This window comes from Camponotus vicinus, unplaced genomic scaffold, assembly GCF_025532165.1.
Source record: "Camponotus vicinus isolate PSW18456_S1 unplaced genomic scaffold, iyCamVici1.0 SCAF_9, whole genome shotgun sequence".
Lineage (NCBI taxonomy): Eukaryota > Metazoa > Arthropoda > Insecta > Hymenoptera > Formicidae > Camponotus > Camponotus vicinus.
Window position 1 is genome coordinate 10,915,015 of NW_028141981.1, and position 10,734 is coordinate 10,925,748.

The window sequence follows — 10,734 nt, forward strand, 5'->3', positions numbered from 1 at the left end:
CGCAGATGCTCTGATCGTAGTTTGAACAGGTGTGTAATTATACTGTATCTTCGTTACGTTTCGTCCGAAATATCGCACCAATTCATTCGGTGGTCGAAGATTGCCGAAACTGTCGAAATATACAACGCGATTCTCCCTCTTGCGTACGCAACCCAATGAGTCCTTCGACGCTATCCAAATTTACGATGCCGCTCTCGTTTTGATATATACCACCGATCGGTAAAGAGTTGCGCATGAAAACACCTCTAAAATATGGAATGCGCACACGTTTTGCCAGTTGTAGCAATTGTACGTTGGTAGTTGCGCCCTGCGGCATTTTTAGTCTCTTTGACGTTTTTTTTTTTCTCGTTGAGGCTCCTCGTCCGTATTTGTAAGGAGCGAGATATAATCCGCGACCTTCCATGGCGCGATTGTGACGTAGCATCTCTTGCAACTGACGTTGCGTGGCATTTCCGTCGTTCACCGCCTTCGCTACACCAGCCGCTCCACCGATCAGGGATCCGAGCGCACCCAACATTGGTAGAATCGGCAATGCACCGCCGCATTTCGCTACCGGAAGTATCCGTTTCTTCGCCGTTTTTTTCTTCGTCTTCGTCCTCTTCAGACCCATACCGAGCTTCGTCTTGGCTTTCATCGCTGCCCAGACAGCTGTGGCGGCGGCTCTCTCACCGAGAGTCGAATCTCTCGCACCGATGCGATTTCGCGCTTTCTCGGCGAGTATCCTATCCGCCGCGTGTCTCTCGGTGAGATCGTTGCTCCGAGAGTATGCTATATCGTGTTCACGACACGCCGCGTCCAATGGGTCGATACCTCGATCGCCTCTGGCTAATCGCTTCAGCAACCGCGTGCCTGGACCGCAAAACTGATAGCCGGGAATATGGAATTCGATCGGAAACGCGTTTATCGCACGATTTAAGAGACCGCTACCTATTTTCGCTAACATTCATCGCAATCTTTTATTAACGGTGGCGGACCGTCGATGTGTGTTCGCTGCCACGGCTGATTGTAATGTCGCATGCACGAACGATATTGTTGAACTTCCGAATCAGCCTTTATATATTCTAGAAGCTTGTCCCACAATCGTTCCACGTAATTACCAAAATTTTGCAGTAAAACAATCTTTGGGATATACTGTGTAGCGCTTATGTTCAGGCGTGTTCGTATTCCGCTCGTGTGAAGGATTTGCAGAGGTTGTCGAGATTCCCGTGATTAATCGAGGCGATGTAAGCAGTATAATTGGTTTATTCTATGTATGCTATATACATTTATTTTTGGATTATCTTGGATGGCCCTTAAAAGGGCCGTTTTATATGCGGAGTTACAGCCGCTCTCTATAGGTTATATGTGGCCACGCTTTGGTTATTTTTAAGGACCCTAGACAGTTGTTGTTGGCGTCTGGCTGGTCCATTTGTGTAGCGGCGCTGTGATTGGGTGTTTCCCAATCAGAGCAAAGCTGCCAGATCTCCGCCGCAAGCAACCTGCAACACGGCGTGGAGGGGGTAATGAGGATGTGAGCGTAAGCGTACGTGTGAGCTCGGCGCTTCGGCTAGCTTCGGATAGTAGAAGAGGACAGAATACAGTCTTCTGTCTTCTTCCTACCAACGAAAGCGACGGCCGACGCGCGACGCTATACGCTGCTCGCTCCTCGATATCTCGATATGCGCTCAATGTTTCTCTTACAGCTTTTTTATAATATGTATAATATGTTTATAATATGTATGTGTATATATATACATATATATATATATATATATTATAAATATATTATACAAATATATATACAAATATAAATATATACTAATTATATTACAAAAATATATTGTAAAATTATTTAATATAATAATTGAACTTGTTTTCTCCATACATATACATTTAAAATAATAAAATAAAAAAATTTAACGAGTGTGGCGATTTTCCACACCACCCACGGGGTATCACCAATGGCGCGTTAGGTTTTTTTATGTGGACCTTCGCCTAGAGCCTTATTATACCACATTGTATTGATATGTATAAGAGGAAAAAATATCTAGGAATAAAGGATAAAAGGATAAAAGGAAGAAAATATTGGATAAATAAATATTCTATGAATTATTTATTATTTTTTTATTATCTCTTTATATATATAATATTAATAATAATTATAATTTTTTATTATATTTGCGCCTCGGCCCCAGCTGCCTCCTCGGCCTCGGTCGCCTCCTCGGGCCCGGCCGCCTCTTCGGTCCCGGCCGCCTCCTCGGCCTCGGTCGCCTCCTCGACCGCCCGCGACGCCCCAGCCGCCTCTGCTGCGCTGTGCGTACCAGCGAGCACGGGCCCGACGGCCTCCTCTTTTTTTTTGTTTATTTTCTGAAAAATAAAACAAATAAATTATATACAGGGTGACCCATTTTAACTTAGGCAGCCAAATAACTCGAAAAATAAGCAAGATAGAGAAAAATGTTTTAGACAAAAGTTGTATGGTTTCGAGGGGGCCATAAGATGGTATCATTGGTTTGACCTTGAAGAGTCATTTGAAGGTCACGTGAAGGTCACTTCAATTTTTTTAAATGGAACATCCTATATATTTTTGTACATTCTTGTAGCTCATCTCGAGAGCTTTCCAAAACACTATAATTAAGTACATTTTCGTTAAGTACTTTTTGAGTTATGAGGCTTGAAATAATTTCTTAATTTTACATAAACCGTAAAATATCTTGTAAAATATTCATTTTTCGATTACCTTACCTTAATAGTTTTATGTACAAAATAATGAGAGGAATCAATTGGTGTAAAGAAAACACATAGTTGTTTCGAAGAAAAAATATGTAATTTGCAATTAACAATTCCATATTTTTTTCTTAAAAACAACTATGTGTTTTCTTTACACCAATTGATTCCTCTCATTATTTTGTACATAAAAGTATTAAGGTAAGATAATCGGAAAATGAATATTTTACAAGATATTTTACGGTTTATGTACAATTAAGAAATTATTTCAAGCCTCATAACTCAAAAAGTACTTAACGAAAATGTACTTAATTATAGTGTTTTGGAAAGCTCTCGAGATAAGCTACAAGAATGTGCAAAAATATATAGGGTGTTCCATTTAAAAAAATTGAAGTGACCTTCACATGACTTTTCAAGGTCAAACCAATGGTACCATCTTATGGCTCCCTCGAAACCATACAACTTTTGTCTGAAACATTTTTCTCTCCCGGGCTTGGTTTTCGAGATATTCGACTGGATGGATTAAAATGGGCCACCCTGTATATGGAGAAAACAAGTTCAATTATTATATTAAATAGTTTTATAATATATTTTTGTAATATAATTAGTATACATTTATATTTGTATATATATTTGTATAATATATTATATATATATATATATATATATATATATATATATACATACATATATATACAGGGTGATTCAAAATAACCCCTGTGTCCCTGAAATGACATATTCTTGAATCAATTCAAAGACGATTTTTCCTTCGGCAAAATTTCGTCCGAAGCTTAGTTTTTGAATTATTAAAGGAAGTAGCTAACGTATGACGGGTCGAATACAAGAGGCAGGCAAGGGTGGCGCGATTCACCGTCAGACGCGGGTGCTTACGCGGGGCGCCTGCTGCGATCAGCTGGTCGCTATACATACAGACACACATGCGAACACATACATTCTCTCTCTGTCTGTCTATCTGTCTGTCTGTCAGTCAGTCTGTCTGTCTGTCTGTCTCTCTCTCTCTCTCTCATTCGCTCACTCACCTGTAATTTTTTTTTTTTTTTTTTTTACGATAGAGGGGAAAATGCATTTTATGCATATCCACCGGTCGATCCAGTGAGTTATGTGGGACTCGAGTACCAAGTCGAATTACCAACTCGGTACTCCCTACCCACTAAAAACCCCTCTCTTTTCACGAATTTCCTTTGACACACTGTCCCTCTGACTTCCCGAGATCTGTTTTCCCATAACGTCAAAAAATAGTTATTATTACCTTGTTCGATGACTTTTGATGTATTGCTGTAATTGCTTGAAGGAGAAATGAATTTTCCGATAGATCGTACGTTCTCAAATTTAACGTAGATATCACGTTGCAAAAGACAAGAAATCCACACTAAATTATTAACTGAAAGTTTTTCTTCTTTCATGAACTGTATTCTTTTATAAACTTTAACGTAATCACATTTATTTACTCACTCGATGAGATGAGAAATTTACTAATGACTCTATCACTGATCACTATTAATCACTGTCGAATAATAACTGTTGGCGATTAACAATCACTCGATGAAAGAAACACGCGCGGACACGTTACTACACGACGCGACGACGCGACAATGCGACGATAATTATTCGGCGACTGCAAGCAGTTTTTTGTCATGGTAGGTTGCGGTAGGTTAAGATACTACTGGCGCTATCGAACGCGATCATGTGTTCGATTGAAGAATGCGGTAAACATAATAAACATTTAACATATTAATATTATTATTATCATGAATGTGTGTGATATCCATACATCGTATGATATCTATTTAAAAATTAATTAGATTAAATAAGTGTTTTTAAAATATTTATTACTTTTACTATTATCTTAAATAAATATTTAATATTAATATTTTATATGATAATAGTAAAAGTAATAAATATTTTAAAAACACTTATTTAATCTAATTAATTTTTAAATAGATATCATACGATGTATGGATATCACACACATTCATGATAATAATAATATTAATATGTTAAATGTTTATTATGTTTACCGCATTCTTCAATCGAACACATGATCGCGTTCAATAGCGCCAGTAGTACCTTAACCTACCGCAACCTACCATGACAAAAAACTGCTTGCAGTCGCCGAGTAATTATCGTCGCATTGTCGCGTCGTCGTGTCGTGTAGTAACGTGTCCGCGCGTGTTTCTTTCATCGAGTGATTTTTAATCGCCAACAGTTATTATTCGACAGTGATTAATAGTGATTAGTGATAGAGTCATTAGTAAATTTCTCGTCTCATCGAGTGAGTAAATAAATGTGATTACGTTAAAGTTTATAAAAGAATACAGTTCATGAAAGAAGAAAAACTTTCAGTTAATAATTTAGTGTGGATTTCTTGTCTTTTGCAACGTGATATCTACGTTAAATTTGAGAACGTACGATCTATCGGAAAATTCATTTCTCCTTCAAGCAATTACAGCAATACATCTAAAGTCATCGAACAAGGTAATAATAACTATTTTTTGACGTTATGTGAAAACAGATCTCGGGAAGTCAGAGGGACAGTGTGTTAAAGGAAATTCGTGAAAAGGGAAGGGTTTTTAGTGGGTAGGGAGTACCGAGTTGGTAATTCGACTTGGTACTCGAGTCCCACATAACTCACTGGATCGACCGGTGGGTATGCATAAAATGCATTTTCCCCTCTCTCGTAAAAAAAAAAAAAAAAAAATTTACAGGTGAGTGAGCGAATGAGAGAGAGAGAGAGAGACAGACAGACAGACAGACAGAGAGAGAATGTATGTGTTCGCATGTGTGTCTGTATGTGTATAGCGATCAGCTGATCGCAGCAGGCGCCCCGCGTAAGCTCCCGCGTCTGACGGTGAATCGCGCCACCCTTGCCTGCCTCTTGTATTCGACCCGTCATACGTTAACTACTTCCTTTAATAATTCAAAAACTAAACTTCGGACGAAATTTTGCCGAAGGAAAAATCGCCTTAGAATTGATTCAAGAATATGTCATTTCAGGGACACATGGGTTATTTTGAATCACCCTGTATATATATATATATATATATATATTTATTTATTTATTTATTTATTTATTCATATAATAAAAACAATTTTGAAAAATAAAATAATGAAAATAATAGGCTCAACATAATAATAAATTACTAAGGGGTAAAAAGGCAAATAAAAATCAAAAGACACGCGGTTATTAGTGCGCAAATTTAGATATATAGTATAAAATATTTACTTAAATTTACTTAAAGCGTAATATATAACATTCTTTTAAATTTTGTTACAATTTTTGCTGCCTTTTGTCGCTTAGTAATTTTGAAAGAAGCTCTTAAAATATATTAAATTCATGTTTCCTTTTTCTTCAATTCAAGCGGCTTAAATTGAAAATATTATTAAACATTTTTGTAACATTCTGTTATAGAAAAGGAAAATTGCAAAAATTGGAGGAAACGCTTTCGTTCACAAGACAAGGAATATTATAAAATACACATTATCGGATGAATTGTGCCGCAAATTATCATGGACAGGCCAAAAAGGATCAACGGCAATTAAGGACATAAGTTTTGTCACAGTTATTATGGGTAATTATTATTTCTTTAAGATATATTTTTATTTCTCCTTTTTATGTAATATTGCTTAAAAATAGTTGCACCTTTAATGTATTCGAACATCAGTATTCGAGATAGTATCTAACATATGCTTAGATGTAACGTGCACTTTTAACTTTAAATTTTTCTTCAGAATTATTAATAAGATCTTACTTCAAATTTCGTTCAAATATTCTTCTACACTTTATACTCTTTCCAATTTTTTACGGATCAAAATTTTTATATTCTTTCCAAAAGTTACAAACGTTTATAGCTATACTTTACTTCATGACTACCCTATTCTAACTATTGGAATTAAAGCACAAAATATTTTAATAATTATGTAACAAATCGTTTTTCAGCATACGTTTCGGACGACGAAAAAAGTAATATGCACGATATTAAAAAGACCATCCAAGAATGGTTACGACATGCGGGAGATCGCCTCGACTATTTAAGAAATAAGGAGAAAAATGTTGGTAAATTATTGAAAATTCCATACGATATTATTTAAAAAACAATAGGGCTGTATAATGTTGCTGCATAACATTTTTAGTGTTGAAAATGAGAAAACATTGAAATTAATATGTTTTTTAATATATGTAAATGTATATCATCTTATATCATATTTCACTTATATATTTAATTTTGTGTGTGTGTGTGTGTGTGTGTAAAAAATTAAATTCTATATTGTAAAAAAAAAATATATTAATTATCTTTTGTATATTTTTTTACAGCACTATGACAACATATGAAGATTTTATTCAACAAAATGAAGATTGTGACGATGTGCGCAATGGAATGCTTGGTCATCATCGCGTATTGATGCTACTAGACTAGTTGTACCATTGAAAACTTTGTATCAACCAAAATATAATAAAGAAATGAACTTAAAATGATGAGTTTTGTTATTTATTATAGAATAAATCAATATGCAGCTATTTTACCGACCGAATTACGCACGTCTAAAAGTCGTCTTAATTGAAATGTCTGAGACGTCTTTATGACATCCTTAGTGAGACATTTAATTATATCTTGATTGGGACGTCTTGAGTGAGACGTCTTAAAACAATGCCCGACAGATATCTTGAATCGGGACATAAGACGTCTTAAAGACGTCATAAAGATGTAATTCTGATAACTTCTTAAGACGTCTTTAGAAATTTCATGACGTCTTTAAGACATCTTTAAGACGACATAATGTTGTGTGGGAAGTAATGTAAATTACAGCCACACATCTTAAAAAAACGTAAAACGTTTCTATGTCTTATAAGAGTTATTGATATGATCGGGTCTTAAGCGGCTCATCCTATATTGTATATATATATTTTTTTTTCTTTTAATTTAAAAAAGAAGAGGTTATTATGATTATTATTAAGAGATTATTATTATTATTATTATCATCATTATTATTATCATCATTATTATTATCATCATTATTATTATCATCATTATTATTATCATCATTATTATTATCATCATTATTATTATCATCATTATTATTATCATCATTATTATTATCATCATTATTATTATCATCATTATTATTATCATCATTATTATTATCATTATTATTATTATCATTATTATTATTATTATTATTATTATTATTATTATTATTATTATATACTGTGACGTGACACTTGACGGTCCGTCACAAGGATCGTGGGATCTGACCGAGAATAGTCGTGGGCCCTCGTTCTCCCCGGATTTAGGGAGAGAGCGGCTATTGGAGGCGAGATTAAACTCGCCTCCCTTGCGTAAAAATTTATTCATTAGCGTGATAAGATTATGTTTAAGCGCGGACGTGATGGGAAACGCTGGCGGGATCTCATCCAGTGGCTCAACTTGAGGAAGAAGTCCAGGATACAAGGAAACGGGCGAGCGGAGGCGCCGACTAAAAGGAACACGCCAAGCTAAGTATTATTATTTAATTTCGTCAATAATAAAGTCCACTTAAGACTACCGCTGCCGCCCCTGTAAACATTCACATGCCCAGCAGGTACGGGGAACAATTGCGGGGAAGGCCAACCAGCGGATAAAAACTAACACTGAGACCCCGAGTCGGAGTCATCTCGGCCGGAACAGCGCTAAAGAAGAACATTATACATAACGGCGAGTGGTTGCCGAAAATATCCCTCCTGACGGGCCTCGACGAGAGGAATTATGGAAAATAAAAGAGAAAACGGGGTGCGACAGGCACATGTACAGCCCTGAAGGCCGCAGGACTAAATGGGCCATACGACGATCCTGAGGGTTGCGGAAGCGCCACAGGTGGCCTAGTTACTCATTAATTTGCTGGCGTGATTCCGACGGGCCTTCCGCTCGCCACTGTTCGGCGGACCGGCGAAGGGAACGATGGCCCAAAAGTATCGATCCGACAAGTGGATGCCGAGAGCACGGAGAACCGCAAGGAGTCACCGGTGAGACAAGCGTCGACCCCGTCTGGCCGTTTTTGTTAAATAATTCAGGTAGAATTAGCTCGAACAATGTCTGTGCCGTATAGCTGCCGTCATTAACTTCATTGTGAGGTTCTTTTTCTTGCGCCCTCAATATTTGCGTCTTAAAGTACGACGGCCGGCCGAAAGACTTTGTTCGAGCTTTCGTAAAATTAAGTGCCCTCTCTCCCAATTGCGCGCCGACAGTCACTTTAAGTGTTTGTTTGTACAATTATTACGGCTGGCTGTAAATGTTGTCCGTTAAAAGTATTGTAACCGAGCTCATACACACAAGGCGATCTCGATATTCGATAGCGGGCAATTGCGTTGCGGGTCGATTCGTATACGTCCGAGTCTCGCATTCCGTGTATTATATTATAGTGAGTACTTGTTCGCGTTTGATTTAGTGTGTCTTTTATTAATTAATCAAGACGTATCTAAATTCTTTTCGTTAACGTGGAACATACTGGTAATTGGTAATCGAAAATCAATGTGTAAAGAATTCATTCATTCCGCGTCCGACTATTTATTCAAATCTTATAATTCGCTCTCTCCTTTCACGCAGGGTAAATAAAATTAACAGGGCGAATAGCGCGGTAATCATTATTAAAAATTTGTTTAAATTCCTAGCTGTCGAGACTCCGACAAGCCTCGCATAGCGCGGAATTCCAAAAACTCCCTCAACGCTTTTTGTCAACGCTTGGCGCGCGATACCGCGATGCTCGTGCCCGCACACCGGCCCGTTGCTGCCGGTGATAAAATAAAACCAATTGTATAATTTCTCTTCTTCAACCGCCCGCGCCGGTCTGTTATCAAACATTAATGTTCTTGATTATCCATGTCAAATATACTTCTGCTTTTGTCATTTTAATAATTTGTATTATTTTCAGCGACCTTGCATTCTCGATCCTCCCTAATTAATTAAGAATTAAACGGACCGCCCCTCTACCAATTTTGATACGGGGCTAGCCGAGTGTCCGTCGCGATAACTTTGAGATTCTTTCGCTTTCTTTTAAGTGTCGGATACCGTCAAAAGACTTTATTAGAGCGGTGCGTATTCCCGCACCTGGCGCCCATGCAAATTTAGAGTTGAAGTTTTGAAGAGAAATCGCGCAGAAGGTGTGCCGTGGGCCAAAATCACCGGCCACAATTATCAGCCCAATATAAACAAAAAAAATAAACGGTCACAATACATAATATTTTTTACTATTTTTACCTGATTTTTAAGATGGTAACACTTATTAACTTTCTCACAGATCAATTCAAAAACAATCTTTATTTACAGTATCAAAGATGATAGGTTGAAAGGTCTGAAAGATTCATGAATGTTGACCTGTAATTAAGATAATTAAATTAACCTGTATATGATTATATAACAGGACAATAATTATATATATATACATATATATATAATACATATTTAAAAAATATATAATTAAATGTAATTAAGTTACAAATAAGAATAAATTAAAAGTAAATAAGTTAAAAATAAATTGGTGTCATTAATATAACAGAATTTAAATAGCGTTATAAAGTGTATATATATACAGGGTGATTCAAAATAACCCCTGTGTCCCTGAAATGACATATTCTTGAATCAATTCTAAGACGATTTTTCCTTCGGCAAAATTTCGTCCGAAGCTTAGTTTTTGAATTATTAAAGGAAGTAGTTAACGTATGACGGGTCGAATACAAGAGGCAGGCAAGGGTGGCGCGATTCACCGTCAGACGCGGGAGCTTACGCGGGGCGCCTGCTGCGATCAGCTGATCGCTATACACATACAGACACACATGCGAACACATACATTCTCTCTCTGTCTGTCTGTCTGTCTGTCTCTCTCTCTCTCTCTCATTCGCTCACTCACCTGTAAATTTTTTTTTTCTTTTTACGAGAGAGGGGAAAATGCATTTTATGCATACCCACCGGTCGATCCAGTGAGTTATGTGGGACTCGAGTACCAAGTCGAATTACCAACTCGGTACTCCCTACCCAC